General features: G+C 42.7%; 1 protein-coding gene across 1 annotated transcript in view; it reads left to right on the forward strand.

The window, feature by feature from the left end:
* LOC124615739 (multiple C2 and transmembrane domain-containing protein) overlaps nt 1–24,140 on the forward strand; it is a 1,088,825-nt gene that overhangs the window by 76,483 nt on the left and 988,202 nt on the right. The window contains exon 2 of the mRNA XM_047143819.1: nt 1,193–1,344. The gene's annotated coding sequence lies outside the window, so the exon portion shown is untranslated. The remainder of the gene's footprint in view (nt 1–1,192; nt 1,345–24,140) is intronic.

The following is a 24,140-nucleotide window of genomic DNA, read 5'->3' on the forward strand; positions in this document are numbered from 1 at the left end:
CTACCATTCATTCGATCCCTGCGAAACCCTACATCTCAGCAGAATAATGCACGACCGCATGTTGCAGGTCCTGTACGGGTCTTTCTGGGTACAGAAAATGTTCGACTGCTGTCCTGGCCAGCACATTCTCCAGATCTCTCACCAATTGAAAACATCTGGTCAATGGTGGCCGACCAACTGGCTCGTCACAATACGCCAGTCACTACTCTTGATGAACTGTGGTATCGAGTTGAAGCTGCATGGGAAGCTGTACCTGTACACGCCATCCAAGCTCTGTTTCACTCAATGCCCAGGCGTATCAAGGCCGTTATTACGGCCAGAGGTGGTTGCTCTGGGTACTGTTTTCTCAGGATCTATGCACCCAAATTGCGTGAAAATGTAATCACATGTCAGTTCTAGTATAATATATTTGTCCAATGAATACCCGTTTATCATCTGCATTTCTTCTTGGTGTTGCAATTTTAATGACCAGTAGTGTAGTTGTGTAAGAAACAGAAGTCAGTTCTGAGACAGTTTCCTTTCTTGAATTTAATTTTGCTATTCCCTTGTAAAAAGTTTGAAAGATGTAGAAATGGTTTTTGTTGACTACAGTCCTACTATTTAAAACGTTAGTGCTGTATTTCTGCGCTTGCACTATCACAAATAAAATGCAGTGCCTCTGTGTTAATGGTACTTGAAATAAAAGCTTCCTTACAGACAGTTAGTCCAATCAGTTTTTTGGTATGGGACTTAGAACGTTGCTATAACGTCTTATTATTTTTTCCAGTGATGAGATGAGCAGCATACATCCGTGCAATCAGATTACGGTCTCAATTTCTTGAATACAGATTAGGTACGTGCAAAACGAGAGACATTGTTTTTTAATTCTCCTGATAAATGTGAGTTTTTGCACTTAGAACGTTTAAATTTTCCGCTCGTCAATTAATATTGTAGTATTCTAAGCGATTAATTATATTAGCATAAATCTGGTCCAAGATGAATAATTTGCATCTGCATACAAGAAAGTAACAAAATGAGGAATGTAAACGAAGAGTGTCACAGCACTCAGAAACAGCAAACCTACGACTTCAATGCAAATGATAAATACTTGTCAGACTCTACAAATTTACCATAAGCTAAATGAAGAAGTTAAACTAAAAGTTGGAGGAGTCGCATGGGGACGCTTGAGAGCGAGATGGTGGTCGTGTTGCAGACTCGCCGCGCCGCGTGGCTGGATCGTCAGACCCCGGAGGGGAATCCCCGCGGCCGCGGAGTCGAGCGGGGGCAGGAGACAACCCGCCCCCGGGGGGCGGCAGGGCCGCCTCTCCCGCCGCCACCGCGCTGTCGCCCTCCGACCTCGCTGCCGTAAGTACCTCTCTTATTTCTCAACTACAGTGCCACTCATTCCTTTGCATTCTCTCCAACAATTTCCCCAAACCAATGCCGATACATATTGTATTATGATCACCTTCTACATCTAATATGTTATGATACATTCATATTCAATTAGCCACTCTTTTTGCAGAGTGAAGTTCGACTGAGATGACTGGATCTATTTCCAGTTGACTGCTTCATATTATAACTGCTTTGTTCGTCATAACCTGAATCCTGTTTGGGTGGTTGGTATAGTACTAGAGTGCGAGTATAGAGATTGTAAGGCCGCGGGATCGAATCCCTGTTTGACATAAGAGGGTTTCCGTCTCCTTCTACGCTAGTATTCACCTCTTGATGGTGTGAAGATAGTGTATGCGAGTCATGACACGTGGTCCAGATTCCACGTATTACTGTAGCTTCTCTTTCTCCAATAGGACTAACGGAGTAGGTTAAGGGAGCATAAGCCGCTGAAACAGCGTCCAATTGAAAGAACTGGAAACAAGCGGATGGATATCTCTCTGCCAGCCACTCATTCCACACGAATTTACTTTTAACTTAATTCTACGTAATAGAGCACTTTTGTCCATTACATAACACTGCTTGAAATGATCGTTCCTTTCCATGTCGGTCTTTTCATTTCTTGTTTCTTTATCATTTCTTTTCGCGTGGTCAAGGTTTTCGTAATTGAATAGAAATTGTTTAGGATGTTGCCTTATACACGGCGCCATTAAAGCGTAGTCGTCTAGTTGTTTATTTCGATATGTTGACGACATTGACGACACGTTCGCAATTTGCCCGACGGACGTGAGAAATTTGATGTGTTCTTGGAACACCTCAACGTCGATATCAGCAACATCCCTTTCACCACGGAGGTAGAAAAAGGCAATGCATTATCCTTCCTCGACGCCCACATCCGTTGCAAACGAAATGGATGCGTTGGCCCAAGTGCCTATATTCTAACCTACCCATACCGATCTGTACAAGCAGGCCATCAGCCCTCCTCAGGCGCCACTGTATTGAAAGCACTAGTGTATCGTGCAAAAATGATATCAGACGCTGATAACCTGCCCCGTGTGCTGAGGCACCCACGCAAAGTGTTCAGGAACAGTGGCTATTAAAATACTAATTTCTGCCGGAACAGGCCATGAGGGCCTAACGGTACAGAGCGGCCGCCAATCATCCTCAGCGCACATGCGTCACTGGACGTGGATATGGAGGGGCATGTGGTCAGCACAGCGCTCTCCCGGCCGTTTTGTCAGTTGACGAGACCGGAGCCGCTTCTTCTCAATTAAGTAGCTCCTCAGTCTCCCTCAGAAGGACTGAGTGCACCCCGCTTGCCAACAGCGTTCGCAGACAGGATGGTCACCCATCCAAGTGCTACCCCATCCCGACAGCGTTTAACTTCGCTGATCTGACGGGAAATGGTGTTACCACTGCGGCAAGGCCGTTGGCAACAGTGGTTATTACGACCATCAGATAAATGATTTCAAGCAAGAATCACAATTAGAGTACCTACAAGGAGCAGCAAAAGAAACATGATTTATTTCTGTTCTGGGCCCGTGTGGGGCAGATCTTCAGGCCCCTAACAAAAATCTGTTAATTACTGAAACCAGTTAATGAAGCAGCGGTTAACAGCACACCTGAGATCTATAGTATATCTTGCAAGTGTGGCGAGTCTTACGTCGGACAAATAGTACGCACGATGGAAGTATTATCACCTACGCTACCCGAGAAAACTACTTCAGCTGAGCGTGCTTTAGAAAAGTCCACCAGATAAAACCTGACAAAACTGGGTAATTAAAGGAGCCACTGTAATAAAAATCACCGACAGCACGGTAAATAGAGACGGTGGCCTACAGCTCAGCACGGCGTGGAATCCAGCGATCGCGTGTTTGAAGCGGGCACATCAGCCGCCGAGTCAACGCATGCCCATATAAAGCGATGCCGCGAGCACCAGTGACGTCACAGCCGGCAGCTAGTTTATATAAGGAGCGAGCGAACAGTCCACTGGCAGTCATACCACTTGACAATGGCCAACGAGTGCTTGGTCAAAAGTTCGAGTAATTTTAATCATTTGACGCGGTTATAAGCCCGATAACTTTTTATCCAGTGTTACCGCCGCGAGACTTTGCATTCTTAATTTCCACTTTGGTTTCTCCTTTAGAACGCAGTTCCAGCTTTACTAACATGTGCTGAAAGTCAGGACCACCTCTTATTCGCAGTGACGCAATAGTTTGTGGGGGATGGCTTTCATAAACTAATCTCACAAATTCTGATGTGAGAGCACTGCTCATATTAATTCTGACCCTTTTTTTTTTTACAGAAGCCTTTTGAAGCAACTGATATATTTCAATCGAAGCAGAGGTCAAAATACCTCTACTTATGTAATTACTTTTACTTGAAATACCGTATTTCAATAACTGTTAATTAATTACAAATATGGATTAAGACACATCACAAATATTCGTAATAATTTGCATAGAACTACTCCAATTCCAGTTTCATAATCCTCTGATCAAATAGAGTCGTTTCATATAGGCCTAGTATCACTATAACATTCTGCTTGATATTTATTTCGGCGTCTTTCTAGTGATTTTTGATTTTTATGTGTTTGCAGCTCTTGGCCGGCCGGAGTGGCCGAGCGGTTCTAGGCACTACAGTCTGGAACCGCGGGACCGCTGCGGTCGCAGGTTCGAATCCTGCCTCGGTCATGGATGTGTGTGATGTCCTTAGGTTAGTTAGGTTTAAGTAGTTCTAACTTGTACGGGACCGATGACCTCAGAAGTTAAGTCCCGTAGTGCTCAGAGCCATTTGAGGCCATTTTGCAACTCTTGCACTACCTTTTCAATCAGTATCTTACATATACGATGTGTAAGCGACGAGAGTCAAGAATTTGTAGAGTGCTCATAACTTCATTTGGATGTACTGAAATATCTCAAGAACTAGCGATTAGTATAGCTTAAAATTACAAGAAAATTGAGTCATAAGGGCTTGTTAGACGGCATAGGAATGACGTCACAAGCCAATAGTAGAAAAGCAGCAACCTGAGATGACAGGGGTGGGAGGGGGGACACTTGGCATTCGTGTAGTTGTGTTGACTGCCTTGACCCTTTATCGTTCAGCTAAAAGAGACTGACAGCTACATATATATATGTTTTGTTTCAAGATGGCGTTCTTGTACTGTTTTTGTCTATGGTGAAGTTGGCAACTCTGAGACGACATAAGCTTCGGTTCATCGGTCTCGTGTTATATTTATGTACAAAACAATAATGAACAAACATTATTCGAAGTTTTGTACGCTCATAATAAAGCTGAGAAAACAACAGAAGCAGTGGACCTACAACTGTGGACAACAAACGTGGGTTTCGGAATCTACGTTATTAAAGGGGCCTCGAATTAATATCATTTTAAATAAACTATACATAGATCTCAGTGTACATCATGCAGTTTATCACGCGCTGTGCACTGACTTAAGAGGCATACAGGTGAATCAACGGGTTTCATGAAATTATAGCGCGATTCAACTAATGCTGAGTATCAACAAAAATCGCAGACAGCCATGCTGTGTATCAACAAAAATCGCAGACAGCCACGCTGATTATCAACAAAAATCGCAGACAGCGTTTACCATGTTGTATAGGACGGCAAACTGATATTTTTTCTGAACAGGGAATACTAGTCAAAAATGCACGGTTTGCGCGCTGTTGTGTGTTAGAGCTTCAGAGAGATGGTGTCAAAGCTGCGTAGGATTGTCTCGACGCATTTCAAAAATGGTTCAAATGGCTCTGAGCACTATGGGACTCAACTGCTGTGGTCATTAGTCCCCTAGAACTTAGAACTAGTTAAACCTAACTAACCTAAGGACATCACAAACATCCATGCCCGAGGCAGGATGCGAACCTGCGACCGTAGCAGTCTTGCGGTTCCAGACTGCAGCGCCTTTAACCGCACGGCCACTTCGGCCGGCTCGACGCATTTCTGCATGGTGGATTCTTGGACTGGGCCCACAACTATATAACCCATTTTGTAGAGGAAGAAGACCCGCTGAACAGCCAAAAGCCAGCCGGTGTGGCCGTGCGGTTCTAAGCGCGTCAGTTTGGAACCGCGTGACCGCTACGGTCGCAGGTTCGAATCCTGCCTCGGGCATGGATGTGTGTGATGTCCTTAGGTTAGTTAGATTTAAGTAGTTCTAAGTTCTAGGGGACTGATGACCTCAGTAGTTAAGTCCCATAGTGCTCAGAGCCATTTGAACCATTTTTTTGAACAGCCAAAAATTTTTCATTGAAATTTAATTTTAGACCAGTTTCGGAAACATATTTCCATTATCAGTGCCCTGCAATGAAATAAAAAATTATACCGTCAATAATGAAACGTAAAGAAATGGACTTTTTTTCCTTTTTGCAACAACATTTCTATATTGTAAGATAATTGTGTGAGCTTATCACGCCAAATTCTAAAATAAGTTTCACCAGCGGCCAACTGTCATACATTTTAGATTTTGAAGCCACCACAGTTAAAAAATCCAACACCTTAATGTAACAGCCACAGAGAGATTGCTGCATAAATAAATAAATAAATCAACTCTGTTCCATATTATACGTGATCCTTGAATATGTACGAGGGGACTTCATGAAGTACACACATCAAAAAAAGTTTTGCTTCACTTTGGTTCCGACAGTTCCGGAACCTGTACAGAAAATTGGAATAGAGATCAACATAAACATCATTTCCGCCTCCTTTATTGCTCATGAAAACCACACGTTGCATGTTGTAGCACCATACAGCGAGACCTACAGAGGTGGTGATCCAGATTTCTGTACACGCCGGTACATCTAATATCCAGTAGCACGTCCTCTTGCATTGATGCATGGCTATATTCGTCGTGGAATACTATTCACAAGTTCATCAAGGCACTGTTGGTCCAGATTGTCCCACTCCTCAACGGCGATTCGGTGTAGATCCCTCAGAGTGGTTGGTGGGTCACGTCGTCCATAAACAACCCTTTTCAGTCTATCCTAGGCATGTTCGGTAGGGTTCATGTCCGGAGAACCTGCTGGCCACTCTAGTCGAGCGATGTCGTTATATTGAAGGAAGTCATTCACAAGATGTGCACGATGAAGGCGCGAATTATCGTCCATGAAGACGAATGCCTCACCAATATGCTGCAGATATGGTTGCACTATCGGTCGGAGGATGGCATTCACCTATCATACAGCCGTTACGGCGCCTTCCATGACCACTAGCGGCGTACGTCGGCCCCACATAATGCCACCCAAAACAGCAGGGAACCTTCACCTTGCTGCACTCGCTGGACAGTGTATCTAAGGCGTTCTGCCAGACTGGGTTGCCTCCAATCAAGTCTCCGACGATTGTCTGGTTGAAGGCATTTGCGACACTCATCGGTTAACAGAACGCGATGCCAATCCTGAGCAATCCATTCGGCATATTGTTGGGCCCATCTGTACCGCACTACATGGTATCGTGCTCGCAAAGATGGACCTCGCTACGGACGTCGGGAGTGCAGTCATTCAGCCTATTGCGCACAGTTTGAGTCGTTACACGACATCCTGTGGCTGCACGAAAAGCATTATTCGACATTTGCTGTCAGGGTTCCTCCGAGCCATAATCCGAAGGTAGCGGTCATCTACTGCAGTGGAAGCCCTTGGATGGCCTGAGTGAGACATGACATCGACAGTTCCTGTCTCTTTGTATCTCCTCCATGTCCGAACAAAATCGCATTGATTCACTCCGAGACTCCTGGACACTTCCTTTGTCGAGAGCCCTTCCTGTCACAAAGTAACAACGCGAAAGCGCTCGAAATCCGGTATTGCCCGTCTAGGTATGGTTGAACTACAGACAACACGAGCCGCGTACCTCCTTCATGGTGGAATGACTGGCACTGATCGGCTGTCGGACCCCCTCCGTCTAATAGGAGCTGCTCATGCATGGTTATCTACATCTTTGGGCGGGTTTAGTGTCATCTCTGAACAGTCAAAGGGACAGTGTCTGTAATAGAACATCCACAATCAACGTCTATCTTCAGGAGTTCTGGAAACCGAGGTGATGCAAAACGTTTTTGATGTGTGTGAGATACACATTATTATGGCAGGTCAAATGGTTTTTATTAAAAGTGCACTGCACTTCAAAGCGACATAAACATGATACTATATTTCAACACATTGACTAAGTACCTGTATAGAGACCCGATCCTTTGTCACATAGCCAGTCGAGAATAGCTATGTGCACTCTCTCACGGTAGGAAAATCTGCGATTTCTGTAAATCAGTTCCTTGATTGACACTGTGCCGATGTCGATTGGCTTCCTTCTCGAACAGCAACTGCGTCGGTGAAATTGTTGACACCATTTCACTACGGCTGGACGAGATAGTGCGTTTGGTCCATGCACCGCCAGAACTTCACGTGAATTTATGTGCAATTTAGACGTATTTCCCACAAGAGTTGAACTGTGCCATTATTTCAAATTTGGAGTACGTTTCCAGTTGCCGCTCCATTTCACTCCGACACCGTGATGCACCTGTTATCCGTGCAGCAGCAGAACTGTGTTTGCAGGAAACCCGGGCCACGTTCTATCTGGTGACAATGATCCGCTCTTGCTGCGCAATGGTCTCAGCGTGGGACGACGTGTGTCAGGTCATTACAACAAAAGGCTGTGCACGTCATTCTACGATATTGTTTCACAGCAATGAGGCTTAGTCAGGTACGTGACATATACTGTAGGAAATACGACATTTAGTTAACACTGTTTTTTGTATCTTTCTTTCGATACTTACAGCGGATTGTTCGAGTAATGACCCGTGTAGGGTCAGGGAATTCTCAGTCAAATACCAGAGGTAAAGAATTTGATCAAAAACCTTCAAAAGTGCTCTTGTCTCATAGAGAGGGAAAAAGAAGTTGCATCCTGAGAAGACTGCATCAAAATGTATTGTACATCTCCATCTATCCTAGCCAATGTATGGTGAAACAATGTATTACGCCCAGTTTGCTACCGAACTGTGCGATGAGAGGGGACCTATTATGGATGTAGACAAAGTTTATATTTCTATAGAAATCTTAAAATACTCATGCAATAGTTCATAACGTGTGCAAGATGCAGAGAAAATTACTGCTTCCCTGTACCTACGATGAATACCAACCCGGCACGTATGAATCATCAACTGTAAAATAATAAAAGTATCTAGTTTTATATATGGATTTTCATGTATGACTTACATTACCTTCCTCGAAATTTATTTGCAATCCCAAATTTTCCATTGCATTTCATGAAAATATTAATAAATACTATATACAGAGCAATATTTCAGTTTATTTGCAGTGTAAGTAACGTAATAAATGAAAAAAAAAATTTTCCACCTAGCTTGCGACCGGACGACCTCTCACACTACCGTTCTGGTCTTCCCGCTGACTGAAACCACAGCAACATAAATGGCACATGCTACGCCTGATCCACGCCAAAAATGATATTTTTTCTAAATGCTTGGCCATCTGGAGCTCCAGCTTCTGTAGCTTTCATTTCTGGCTGAGTCCTGCATATATCATAAATTTGGAGGAAATCGGTGATGACGATTAGGTGGAGTCCACTTCTAAGTTCGGTCCTTACAGTTCCATATGCACAGGACAGTCGTTGGATCCTCACTAATGCAACCTACAATATGGTGGAACGATAAACTGCAGTGTTGATAGTCCACGATTCTCCCACTGTTGAATGCTCACATACACTGCTAGACTATTTTCCATCTTACATAAGGAATAACACGATATTATCACAAACAACGGTTATTAGAGAGCAATTTTAAGAATGAGAAATCCACCGCCTATTCTTTCCTTACATATATTGTAACCTCCCCGCAAAAATGAATAAAAGAAAATAATTAAATGTGAATGGGCATCGTGCTAAACGTAACCTCCCAGCAGAAATAAAAGAGAAGTCTATGATAATGAAATAGAGCCAAATGTTAGCTTCCCACAGTAATAAAACTCAATGATAATAAAAATGTGCAAAAATGTTAAGTCCCCACAAAATTAAAGTTAAGATCAACCTGATAAATTTTATAAGGGCAGCTGCACTGACCTTAGGCCCTGTGCAATAATTAATCTGATAAATTGATTGTGGGAGGAAAAGCATAGGAAATATTGTTTCACTTGGAATGATTCTTTTCTTAAAAACGATTGCTTTGAAAACAAAATTATTATTGGGGCATTTCTTGAACAAATTAATTACAATTAACATACATTACATTATCAGATGTGCGCAATGCTGCTTCATTACCTTATTTAACAATATACCTCGTCCCGAACCTTGACCAGAGACCTATGTCGAGCCCCGCCGACTCCTCACACACAACTTCCGACTGAGTACAACTCGCAACTGCACTCTCGCGCAGTCAAGCGCAGACTAGCGACGATAAACAACTCTCTGGTCAGAGATTCTGTCATGCCTCGCCATCGCTGGTACTGAATACATACGCGTTTCAATATACTACATAGACATATATAATACTCTTACAAGCATTGTGCGATTACACCGATACACTCACCATTTGCATATACAGAACTATTGTACAATTCTTGTCACTCTGACGTTTGTTGCAGTTTTTCTTGGCGGGGTTGGCGTTTTAATGGCCAGCATTCCCAAAACTCAACAAAATGTCATTGCTACCAACATTATCTTATCGTAAATGAATACTGATGTTTTTGCAAATCATTAACAGTCAGATTGTATTACACATATCATCACTAAAATAACGGAAACGGTTAATTTCCAGATCACAGCATCCTATTGAAACATGGTTGTGACTGGTGCGTAGCGACTTTCGTTTCTTGTGGAAATAGTCGAAAGTATGCTGCACGGCATACTACGTACACATGTGAGTCAGATATGTACGTTGTGTGTGTGTGTGTGACAGGGAGAGAGAGAGAGAGAGAGAGAGAGAGAGAGAGAGAGAGAGAGAGACGGATGGGGTGGGGGTGGAGGGATGGTGGCTAAAATCAATGCACGGTTTTACACAATTGCAAACAATTTCTGTTGACTTAACTGTGTCTACCTGATGAATCATGATCGCAAGGTGTATTTTTCGCTTCTAGTGAGAAATACTTGGAAGCTTAAGTGAAACATATGGAACAACTCGCTCCTTCTCACAAGTCGACGACTGAGCGGCAATATGCAAACCTCTGCTTACTAGGAGCGCAACGCAAAACTTACAGAATCTATGTAGTAGGGACGATATGGTATTACAAGAAAGAAATTTGGTAGAGCGAGGCAACTCTTACCACGTTTCCCATTTACGCCATCCTTAGATGCAGCAAAGAACCACAGTTTCTTGCAGCTCTCTTGTTTCCGTTACAAAGGATATTCTATTTTCCTAGGATCACTAATGGACTATAATTAGAGGAGTAATTTGGTTACCATTACTGTGCTAGATGAATGATTTTTGCTACAAAATACTGTTTTTGTAGAAGATAATGCTCCAATTTACGACCGTATTGTTAAGTGCAAACGAAATCGACGTACGGAACAATTTATTGTATGTTTGCAGTCAGATTCGGAACAAAAGATGTGATATAGCCTGAGCTGCCAGATGCAACAGCTTCGTAATCAGGATATAGAAACTCGAAAAAGCAGGGGTAACGGTAGAAACACAGACAGCCTGTTCTCCATGCCAATACTCCACTATCATATATTAAAAAATATAATGTATATACAAAAATCGCACTAAATTAGGAAATCACTACTACACTGGTCTCGCAGAGAAGTATCTGTGCACCTTCTTTATGCGATTGTTATTGTTATTCGTACAATAAAATAAAAGTACACACAAAAGCAGTACCACTTAATGACTTGGCATCATAAGTGCATAGGTGCCACTGTTCATGACTTCCATTATGATGTTTTATGAGGAATTTCAAAGAAAACTTATCGAAATTGTTTTTGACAACCACAGTTTACTTATTCGCACAATTAAACAGTAGTATTAATGCTTATTACCCATAACATAACAACAGTGTAAGAAAACAGATAAAAATTACTCACCTTTTATATGCGTCGTGAAATTTTCCCACCGAAGATTGAAAGGTGTGATTATTGTTCCCCGCTGTCGGCATACACAGCGCTGTTATATGTCTTTATCGCTGAATTTGTAATTTCAAAAGATTGAAACTGGGAATTTTTCACCAATTTTTGTGTGTGAAATTATCCGCGTAATGGTTTAGTAGAAAACTAATTTCTGCTTTTGGTCTCCGTTAGCCCAATTCTAGAAAATTGCCTTTCTGCAGCAGCAGTGGAGTGGAGAGGATTTACCAAGCACCAAAAAGGAAATACAGGCACTGAGTCTGTGGACACTTTAGTCTCCACAAACTGCCAAAGTTCCAGTAGCACAATAGCATGGTTGTACACAACTTTGGTGTTACGTAGAATACTCCATTCAGTGTCTAAACGCTGAAGTTCGTTACTAGCCACAATACTTTGAATATATGTCAGTCTGTCCCCAGTGATTGGAAGCTACTACTTTGAATTGGATTCAGTATTTTCAGTGAATTAATTGTAGGGTCCCCAAAAGAGAAAGGAGGCAAAATTTGGCTGACTGCCTCAATATAAAAAATCTAACCAACATAGTTCGACTGCCTTAATGTTCTGATTCAAAACTTTGATTTTCTCGAAAGATATTGCAGCTTTCCAGCGAAGTATGTGTCTTCAAAAGTATGAAAGATATAAGGATCTCTGTACTGTATTTTCTTCAAATCTGAGGACTGCACGTGTTAAGATTTGATAAGACAGTCAAGTGATGTGAGCAGTAAGGAAGAAATACAGTGAATACATCTGAGGCTCCTTCGCTTCGTATTTGCTTATTCAGTTCATTGAAAATCGGTAGAACCAATTCTAAGAACTCTAAATTTACGGGTGGCTCACTATAAGGTCATTTCAGTTAGAGCATCATATCGCTTTATCACTCGAGGAACTACCGCTTGAAGGAACAACCATATAGTTTGCTTGGCTGTAGCCATTTTTGAGGCTTCACACTTGCAAAATCTCTAAACTGCGGTCATACAGCTATGCGCTTAGAGGTAGTATGAAAGAAATCAATATATCTCGAAGCAGGGTCCTTGGCAGTTTTACGCAAGCATAGGAGAAACACAGATTGAAAGAATGACATACGTGTTTCATTTTGGACAAGTGAGAAGAGTGCGCAGGGAGTTGTGTTTGCCCATCATGACACTAGCACCGTCGGTAGCGAAACCTATGAAGTTTTCCTTTGTGTGGTATATCTCCGAACCTAAAACATTCAGTCAGACTTGTAAAGATTAACAGCATTGACCCCAGTCACTGGAATGACGTTTACAAATGTATGACTTATCCTTCTGTGTCCTAGGTCGACTCTAGTGCCGGCCGCGGTGGTCTCGCGGTTCTAGGCGCGCAGTCCGGAACCGCGCGACTGCTACGGTCGCAGGTTCGAATCCTGCCTCGGGCATGGATGTGTGTGATGTCCTTAGGTTAGTTAGGTTTGAGTAGTTCTAAGTTCTAGGGGACTGATGACCACAACTGTTAAGTCCCTTAGTGCTCAGAGCCATTTGAACCATTCGACTCTAGCGACTGCGCACCAATGTTTGGTACTTTTGAGATTAGTTGCTTCGTCAACAGTTACTGAAAACTTACTGTTCCGATGGAAGTTACATAGCCTATTTCACAATGACAGTGGTCGTCGCGTTACTGCATGTAACTTTTATGCAATATCTGAATCGGTATATAGTGATTTCAGCAATACTGCAAATGTTCTATAACATTGAAGGATACGCTGTGTTCAGTATGACCGGACAGAGCCTTATTTCCGCCTCCTTAACTTCGTTGTTCACACTTGTGTCCAGGAATGAAAAAGAATAAAAATTTTCTGCCCTAGCAGTCTTGTAGTATATTGCACATGATTCTGTGTTTTTAGATGTCTATGGCCTTATATACTAAGCTGTAACCAACGCTTAAATTTAGCTTCATTTTCCCACACGCTTTTGTTGTTTTTAGTGTATTTTACTTATTTTCGAGCTCCGGGTGCCCTCATTATTGCGTTTAACAATGCAGATGCCACGTGAACAGCTTTACTTTCTTGGAACGAATAACGAAGGGTCTACTGCAGACTTATTTTGACAACATTGTATGGAAATAAATGACAGACATTTTGTTTTCAGCGTAAACTACTATAAAAATCTGTTTAGTTTCTCATACTAATGCATAGCGTGGGTTAGCGTTTTCCTGGCTCACATAAACAGAAAAACATGCGAGAAACAAACTAAGAGAAACTTGACTCAGTATTTGGGGCTGATAAGAGAAAACCTGCAGTGCTGTGCCCAAGACACTGTGTTGACGATCAACAATGGCATCCAATTAAGAGTAAACTCGCAAATTGCGATTATGGTTCCGCATCAGCTGTAGAATATTTCCGAACATGTGAAAATCTGTGCCGGTCCGGGACACGGACCTGGATTTCCCGCTTGTCGCGAGCGATTTGAATCTTTGTCTGGCAAAAATTTTCATTTGTTCTGAAATATTCAACAGCTGTTGCGGAACCATAATCGCAATTTGCGAGTTCATTCTAATAAGAGAAAAGTGTCTGGGGGCGAGGAATTCACATAAGAGCGATCAAAACTTAATTAATCAAGTGGCGTACAAATTATTTTGAAGAAGTAGACACATATGTGATAAAACCACAGGAGAATTGCCCTTTTATTTGGTTTTGGCAGCAGAACAGTAGACTTTTTAGAAAGCATGAAATCTCCTATCACTTCAGTAGGTTTGAAAGCACTGGGTATAACTTTTTTTCGCCCTCAGCACGCCATATTGAGCTGAGTGCCGCAGACCATAATTCATCTACAAATAAATCAGTACTGTCAGAAGCTGACACTGTTCAGCTTCATGGCTTTGTTGCGACAACGCTTAAAAATAAACAATTAACAACCAACATGTCGAAAATTCGTTTGATTCATATTGGATTCGAGAGCATGCATTCAGAATCAGCGGCATTTCCGTCCGTATTGAGTTCGCGTAACGAATTAGGCTTGTTAGCAGAACGAGAAATGTGTTAACATCATCCATCGCAAACGGAATAGCTGACGCGTAATGCGCATCATCGCAGACGAATGGGAAACAAACACAGTTTTACCACTGCGGCCGGAGGCTTTTATTTGGATGTTGTTCCATACTGCGACGAATCGCAGCTGGACCACTGGGTGAATGAAATCATACGCTGTGTGTCCCTCCAAATACGCGACTGGAACAGGAAAGGGAGGTAATGACAGTGGCACGTAAAGTGCCCTCCGCCACACACCGTTGGGTGGCTTGCGGAGTATAAATGTAGATGTAGATGTAGTATTTGGTCTTGTATTTTCGTTATTCTGCCAACTATTTATACAACTAAACGTGGCAAGTTTCTGTTACGTTGTATTATTTCCTTTGAGGTCCAATTTTCATGAAATCTAGTATGTTTTGCTACATTCCATTCCTAAACAGTGAAAGTACTGTCCGTTCATCCTTGTTCTCATCGCAACTGATGAGACTCGTTGAGCACGTTTGTGTTATTAACCTAAATGCAGAACTAACTTGTATGTTGTGTCCGTTAGGTAGTTCTCCTTCGCCCCTGGCTTTGTGTGTGTGTGGTGTATGTGTGCGCATCTCATCCCATAGTGACATCCCTTCAAAGAATTAAGAGGTAGACCAAGGAGTAAGACTCGACATATTACACTTTGTAGTAATCACATAAGCTGTGCTAACAGAATAATACAAGCTCGACATTTGCATCTCCCTCCTTTTCCCACATTTGAAAAATGCAGTCGGAATCCGTAGCTAACACACAAACGTCCAGATAATTGTTCAAACGCTCGTATTATAGTGTACTTGTACTTCAATAGGCTGCGTCACTGGACTATTTGCAGACGCTAGTGTAGTGCAGTTCGTGCCCAATAATTTACTTGTGATACGACTCATTCTCAATGACCAACTTACTCACGTTGGGTGATTCTATTTGCTTACGCCAGACACATACATGGTGTCCATAAAGTCCCTTTACAACTTCAAAATTTTATTACAGCGGCAGTTGTTGAAATATTTTAACAACATTTCTTTTATTGTGATCAGTGTTTATAAAAAGTTTTTTGATAGTGTTTAACAGACCTCTATATGGGCGCCTTTAGTTGCACGGAGCACATCAAGACGGTACTAGATTTCTGGCCATGTTCGCTGTAGCATAGCGTCATCAATGGTGGTAATGGTATTACGAATTCTTTGCTTCAAGTCAGCAATGTCCCGTATCTGTGTTTGATACACGAGATCTTTTACATGCCCCTAACAAAAAAGTCAAAGGGAGTGATATGTGGACAACGCGGTGACCAAGGAATTGGCCCATCCCTCCAAATCCATCTGCCTGGAAATGTTTCATTGAGGAACCGATGAACATGCAGTCCCCAATGTGGTCGTGCACCATCTTGCTGGAAAATGATAACTGGTTGTAAGTCAGTCAATTGTGGTGCTACACATTCGGTCAGAGGTCGAGGTAAACATCTACAATAACTGTTGATTCGTTGAAGGAAAACAGACTAATTATTCGGTTGCACATGATTCCACACCACACATTTACTTTTGGACTATCCCGGTGAAGCTCCCTAGTCACATGGGAGTGTTCAGATCCCCAGATTCCCACATTCTGTGTGTTTAATGTCCCATTAAAAGTTGCCTCGTCACTGAAACAAACTCACTTGATGAATTCTTCATCCTCCGAAAGGCGTCCCTGCATGTTGAGTGTAAACTCTGTCCGTTTTGGCTTGTCATTTGGCTCAAGTGTCTGTAAGAGTTGCACTTTGTAAGCGTACAACAGTAAATTCTTGTGGAGGACTTTATGCACAGTTGAACGTGGTAGTTGCAACTGTCTGGCAGCAGTGCGGATGGATTTCGTAGGTGCACGAGTGAAGACGTTTAAAACGCGATCGATGTTTTCTTCGGATGTTCTTTGTCGCTCGCTCCTCCCACTATCCAACACTGTCCCCGTCTCCATAAAGATTTTTGTGCCATGCATGGATTGAAGGGCGCGATGGTGCATCTCTTCCATACTTCGTTCTGAAGTTTCGTTGAATCTGAACATCTGATTGCGTCTCAATAAACCAGGACATACATTGTGTCTTCTCTTGAGGAGTTGCCATTTTATAGAGGTTCAGTTCCTTCCATAAACAGACAATCTGAAACACAAAATTTTAATATATTAAAAACTTTAGAAAATAGTGATACAATAAATTTTGTTAAAGTATTTCAACAACTGCCGTTGTAATAAAATTTTGAAGTTATAAAGGGACTTAATGGACACTCTGTATTGCGTTTGCTTTAACAAGAAAGTTTCACTGAAATCGCAGTATAGCAGTTCACATCTTAAAATAGTTCTTTGTAAACAGATTTACTACAATTATGTTGTACGTATGATAGCTACATTTTCTTCGTGACTGTCGTTGTTTCCCCATTAATCATTTCCCGTCTGTTGTGTGATTATTTCATTTCTTACAGACAATTTTCGATACAAGACACAGTATAATCATGTTCGAACATGTAAGGCATGACTGTTCAACATGCAGGCAGCGTCTTTCATTTATAGTGGGAAGCGGCAAACATGCTTTAAAGAAGATTTTGATAGCCAATATCACGTTAAAAACTGTTTTTATTGACGAGTTCCGACAGATAAGACTATTTTTATAGATCTGAATATGGCAGTCTTACCTGTCAAAACCTGTCAAAAGAAAGTTATTAAGGAGATGTTGACTACAAAAAATTTATTTAAAGTACATACAGATCACTCCTTCTCATTTCTCATCATGGGAAACTTCAATCGAATATGCTTTGTTGGTTTTATGTGCAGTACTGTAAGTAATGGAGACAGCAAAAATGTTGTTTTCCTAACATGTATCAGCAAATCACGTGATTCTGAAAATACGTTTTGAAAGAGAAAGCTTTCCCTTTTGCAGGTACTCAACTTTTGGCATACAAAAAGTAGGAAAATTCGGATTTAAGGTTCCGTCGACGACGAGGTCATTAAAGACGCAACACAAGATCGGACAGTGAAAGGATACATCTACATCTACATCTACATCTACATCTACATCTACATCTATACTCCGCGAGCCACCTTACGGTGTGTGGCGGAGGGTACTTATTGTACCACTATCTGATCCCCCCTTCCCTGTTCCATTCACGAATTGTGCGTGGGAAGAACGACTGCTTGTAAGTCTCCGTATTTGCTCTAATTTCTCGGATCTTTTCGTTGTGATCATTACGCGAGATATATGTGGGCGGTAGTAATATGTTGCCCATCTCTTCCCGGAATGTGCTCTCTCGTAATTTCGATAATAAACCTCTCCGTATTGCGTAACGCCTTTCTTGAAGTGTCCGCCACTGGAGCTTGTTCAGCATCTCCGTAACGCTCTCGCGCTGACTAAATGTCCCCATGACGAATCGCGCTGCTTTTCGCTGGATCATGTCTATCTCTTCTATTAATCCAACCTGGTAAGGGTCCCATACTGATGAGCAATACTCAAGAATCGGACGAACAAGCGTTTTGTAAGCTACTTCTTTCGTCGATGAGTCACATTTTCTTAGAATTCTTCCTATGAATCTCAACCTGGCGCCTGCTTTTCCCACTATTTGCTTTATGTGATCATTCCACTTCAGATCGCTCCGGATAGTAACTCCTAAGTATTTTACGGTCGTTACCGCTTCCAATGATTTACCACCTATGGCATAATCGTACTGGAATGGATTTCTGCCCCTATGTATGCGCATTATATTACATTTATCTACGTTTAGGGAAAGCTGCCAGCTGTCGCACCATGCATTAATCCTCTGCAGGTCCTCCTGGAGTACGTACGAGTCTTCTGATGTTGCTACTTTCTTGTAGACAACCGTGTCATCTGCAAATAGCCTCACGGAGCTACCGATGTTGTCAACTAAGTCATTTATGTATATTGTAAACAATAAAGGTCCTATCACGCTTCCCTGCGGTACTCCCGAAATTACCTCTACATCTGCAGATTTTGAACCGTTAAGAATGACATGTTGTGTTCTTTCTTCTAGGAAATCCTGAATCCAATCACAAACCTGGTCCGATATTCCGTAAGCTCGTATTTTTTTCACTAAACGTAAGTGCGGAACCGTATCAAATGCCTTCCTGAAGTCCAGGAATACGGCATCAATCTGCTCGCCAGTGTCTACGGCACTGTGAATTTCTTGGGCAAATAGGGCGAGCTGAGTTTCACATGATCTCTGTTTGCGGAATCCATGTTGGTTATGATGAAGGAGATTTGTATTATCTAAGAACGTCATAATACGAGAACACAAAACATGTTCCATTATTCTACAACAGATTGACGTAAGCGAAATAGGCCTATAATTATTCGCATCTGATTTATGACCCTTCTTGAAAATGGGAACGACCTGCGCTTTCTTCCAGTCGCTAGGTACTTAACGTTCTTCCAGCGATCTACGATAAATTGCTGATAGAAAGGGGGCAAGTTCTTTAGCATAATCACTGTAGAATCTTAAGGGTATCTCGTCTGGTCCGGATGCTTTTCCGCTACTAAGTGATAGCAGTTGTTTTTCAATTCCGATATCGTTTATTTCAATATTTTCCATTTTGGCGTCCGTGCGACGGCTGAAGTCAGGGACCGTGTTACGATTTTCCGCAGTGAAACAGTTTCGGAACACTGAATTCAGTATTTCTGCCTTTCTTCGGTCGTCCTCTGTTTCGGTGCCATCGTGGTCAACGAGTGACTGAATAGGGGATTTAGATCCGCTTACCGATTTTACATATGACCAAAACTTTTTAGGGTTCTTGTTTAGATTGTTTGCCAATGTTTTATGTTCGAATTCGTTGAATGCTTCTCTCATTGCTCTCTTTACGCTCTTTTTCGCTTCGTTCAGCTTTTCCTTATCAGCTATGATTCGACTACTCTTAAACCTATGATGAATCTAAATAGACTTGTGTTTTCAGAGGATTCACCTCAGCATTAGCTTTAAGTGATCCAGATAAATCACGATAAATATAAATCTAGATAGTCGGGATGGAATTTGAACCGCCGCCCTTTATAAGACAAGTCGACCATCTTGTGACTATACCAGCCTGCTCGGTGCTTCGGGGTATGAAACACTCAACTGTTTACCTGGTCTGCATATCAGTCTTGATCTCCTCGGTGCTGTGCTCGCAGCACGAAACGTGAATTCCATTTACCTCGCTGGCAACACTGCATGGGCGAGACACAGCTAACCGGCCTCACATAGCCGCCTCTACACCAGGGATTTCCAGACTTTTCCTCCGAGGGAACACTGAGAATCCTGGTACTTTCGTGGATCACCTTGTTTGTTTTGGCGGTTAATTAAATTTTAGGAAAATGAGAAAATCTTGCTTTTTCTCTGATAACTTCAATTTTAAATTGTTGTGGTCTTCAGTCCAAAGACTGGTTTGATGCAGCTCTCCGTGCTACTCCATCCTGTGCAAGCTTCTTCATCTCCAAGTACCTACTGCAACCTATATCCTTCTGAATCTGCGTAGTGTATTCATCTCTTGGTATCCCTCTGCGTCTTTTACCTTCCAAGCTGCCTTCCAATACTAAACTGCTGATCCCTTGATGCCTCAGTACATGTCCTACCAACCCTTCCCTTCTCCTAGTCAAGTTGTGCCACAAACTCCTCCTCTCCCCGATTCTATTTGGTACCTCATCATTAATTACATGATCTACCCATCTAATCTTCACTATTCTTCTGTAGCACCACATTTCGAAAGCTTCTATTCTCTTCTTGTCCAAACTATTTATCGTCCATATTTCACTTCCATACTTTCAGAAACGAATTCCTGGGACTTAAATCTATACTCGATGTTAACAAATTTCTCTTCTTCAGAAACGCTTTCCTTGCCATTGCCAGTATACATTTTATACCCTCCCTACTTCGACCATCATCAGTTATTTTGCTCCTCAAATAACAAAACTCATCTACTACTTTAAGTGTCTCATTTCCTAATCTAATTCCCTCAGCATCACCTGACTTAATTCGACCACATTCCATCATCCTTGTTTTCCTTGTTTTGTTGTTCATCTTATACCCTACTTTCAAGACACTGTCCGTTCCGTTCAGCTGCTCTTCCAGGTCCTTTGCTGTCTCTGACAGAATTACAATGTCATCGGCGAACCTCAAAGTTTTTATTTCTTCTCCATGGATTTTAATTCCTACACCGAAGGAAGTATTGAATAGGATTGGGGAGAAGAGGAGTTTGTGACACAACTTGACCAGAAGACGGGATCGGTTGGTAGGACATGTTCTGAGGCATCAAGGGATCACCAATTTAGTATTGGAGGGCAGCGTGGAGGGTAAAAATCGTATAGGGAGACCAAGAGATGAATACACTAAGCAGATTCAGAAGGATGTAGATTGCAGTAGGTACTGGGAGATGAAGAAGCTTGCACAGGATAGAGTAGCATGGAGAGCTGCATCAAACCAGTCTCAGGACTGAAGACCACAACAACAACAACAAACCGAATTTTTCTTTTGTTTCTTTTACAGCTTGCTCAATTACAGGTTTTAAATTATAAATAATAAAACGGAATCCATAATTAAATTATAAAAAGTATCCTGAAAATGTCCAAAAAACGCCATGTTATAAGTACTTTCTCGCGGAGCACGTATTCACTTCCCATCCGCGGAACACAATTTGAGAAACCCTGCTCTACACTCACACTGAAAATGGCAGAGAAAAATTGAGCTCGTTAAAGACTTTCTTGTTAGTTTCGGGCTACTCATACGGAAACACAGAAGAGAACACACAAGGGGTTCGAGAAGTGTAGTCTTCATTTGTTCACGTGGTGCCAGTGTGAACAGCGAGCGTGATTCTGTGGAGGGGAAGGGGGCGAGGACCTACTTAATAATAACTACAATAAAATACGTAAAATATCTTCATACATGGTCTAGTCATATTAACGTGACCACCACATATGTTCAACGTCTCCGTGCAATAAACACTGGGAGACGCCAGTGGAGGGTATATAAAGCGCGTCGGGGAGACGCTACAAGAGCGCAGTCGTCGCCGTAATGCGGAAACTGATCACTTTAACTAACGTCCAGAAGGGCATGATCATTGGATTTCGGGTCACGGATCGAAGCATTTCCGCAATGGCTAACTTTGTAAACTGTTCACGCTCCGCTGTGGTTAAAGCTCACCGTGCACGGCCAAATGGCGCTAAAAATGGCTCGAATGGCTCTGACCACTATGGGACTTCACTTCTGAGGTCATCAGTCCCCTAGAACTTAGAACTACTTAAACGTAACCAACCTAAGGACATCACACACATCCATGCCCTAGGCAGGAGTCGAACCTGCGACCGTAGTGGTCGCGTGGTTCTAGACTGTAGCGCCTAGAACCGCTCGGTCACCCCGGCCGGCAAAATGGTGCTATCCAATACCGGCGTCGAGGCATCTGTGATGCACCCCGCAATGGTTGCGGAGATTTGTACAGGCGAATAGACATGCAACTGTTGAGTAACTGCCTGCCCACATGAATCAAAGGGCTATAAACAGTGTCTCCTCAACGACTGTTCAGTGAACATTGTTGCGTATGGGCCTCTGCAGCAAGCGCCTTGCCCACGCATCCATGCTGACTGCTGCTCATCGGCGATCACGGTTGGGATTTGCACTGCAGTACCTCAATTGGACATACGCTGTGTGGCGACAGGTGGCCCTTCAGATGAACCAAGTTTTATGCTCCGTCGGACTGAAGGCTGTTGGCGTGTACGGCGTGCAACCTCTGAAAGCAAAGACGGAATGTTAGGATCTGGGGAATGTTTTTGTGGCATTCCATGAATTATCTCGTCATCCTGGAAGACACAATGGATCGACCCAAGTATACAGGTATCCTTGCGGACCATGTCAACCCCTACATGCAGTTTCCTTTTCCGCGCCACGATGGCATCGACCATCAAGACAATACCCCGCCCCACACAGCGCGCGGTGTATGCTCGTGGTTCGAACAGCACCTTGGAGGGTTGGCCGTCCTTCATTGGCCAACAAACTCCCCGGATTTAAACCCACTCGAGAATTTGTGCCGCGACCTCGATCGGGCTTGCCGCACAGTGGATCCTCAACCGAGAAACCTAGCGCAGCGGACCACGCCACAGGAGTCGGCCTGGCTCCACGTCCTTGTCGGTACTTCCTAATACCTCACAGAGTCTCTTCCTGCACGTCTCGCAGCAGTCCGAGTTCCAAAGGGTGGTGATCCAGGATTTTGACAGATGGTCACATTATTGTGACCGGAGAGTGTATACTAATGAAGGAAAAAGCGTTCCGATTCTCACACGAACTATTTATTATCGTCAGAGTTACTAGTTCTAAAGATGAATGAAGCAAAATAACAGAACAGTGAAATTCGCATGTTCACCGTGTAGGTAATTTTTGGTACACATACAGAAACTACTCCATATTATTTGACTTACCTGATGCGTCATGTAATCCTCTTCGCACTGCTTAAGGGCGCTATGTCTTTTCTCGTGCGCAAGCTCGACGTTTTCACACTGTATATTGCGTAAAATCACTGAAATCTCTCTTCTGCCATACTTGGAAAGAGTCTCGTGCCACAACAAAATTGACAGTAGATTTTGCTCTGAGTATCTGTTGCCTTTCCGTTGAATTGTTGTCGATAAAACATTGTTTAAAAACCGTTTAACAACAGCTGCTGGCCGGAGTGGCCATGCGGTTCTAGGCACTACAGTCTTGAACCGAGCGACCGCTACGGTCGCAGGTTCGAAACCTGCCTCGGGCATGGATGTGTGTGATGTCCTTAGGTTAGTTAGCTTTAATTAGTTCTAAGTTCTAGGCGACTGATGACCTCAGAAGTTAACTCGCATAGTGCTCAGAGCCATTTGAACCATTTTTGCAATCACGTTAGATGAGGCCATGTGCACACAGTCGAAACATTTTCTGATTGGATCCTACGCTTTACTTTTAGTGTTCCTGTTGCCTGTGTCTTTAACGTCGTTTTTATTGCTGTAACATTCGTTATTTCCTTTCGGCACACCGAAGAAACGCGAGAGTAATGAGGAATAGCGAAAATGTAACTAGCGATAAACTTAACATCAGAATTGGGGACTACGAAGTAGACGAACTTAAGGAATTCTGCTACTTTGGTCCCAAAACAACACATGACGGACAAAGTAAGGAGGGCACTGAAAGCACATTATCACAGGAATACAAGGTATTCCGGACGAGTATAAGTCGTGCAGTATAAACATAGATCTTAATTTGAGGAAAACATTTCTGAGAGTGTGTATTCCTATCATTCATTGCCAATAGCTTACCGATCATCACTAGTGTCAAGGTATCATCAACGGACTGACGACTGTGCGATATGTTCCGGGAACGGACACAGCTATAGAAGTCGCAAGGGGAGTGGACAGACCATTCAAGTATCTGGCTGTTACGATGACTCCACATCATCACGTTTTCGTCAGTAGTGCGAAGTGGGGTTGTTGCATGGTCTCTGATCCATACTTTTCTTTCCGTATCACAACAAGCGCTTTCGATGTATAACACTTTTTTAATTTCTCGTCACGTCTATTCAGCGCGAGTGCCCACTGTACGAGTACGAAAGAGTTTTAATGCGAATTAAGTTAAAATAAACAAGACTGTTTTCGGGCTCTGAACGTTAACCCCAGCTACTTTGAACATTAGCATGTGTATTTCAAGAACAGGGCGGCACAGCAGTTGCTATGTAT

Source organism: Schistocerca americana, chromosome 5 (genome assembly GCF_021461395.2).
Source record: "Schistocerca americana isolate TAMUIC-IGC-003095 chromosome 5, iqSchAmer2.1, whole genome shotgun sequence".
NCBI classification, from domain to species: Eukaryota; Metazoa; Arthropoda; class Insecta; order Orthoptera; family Acrididae; genus Schistocerca; species Schistocerca americana.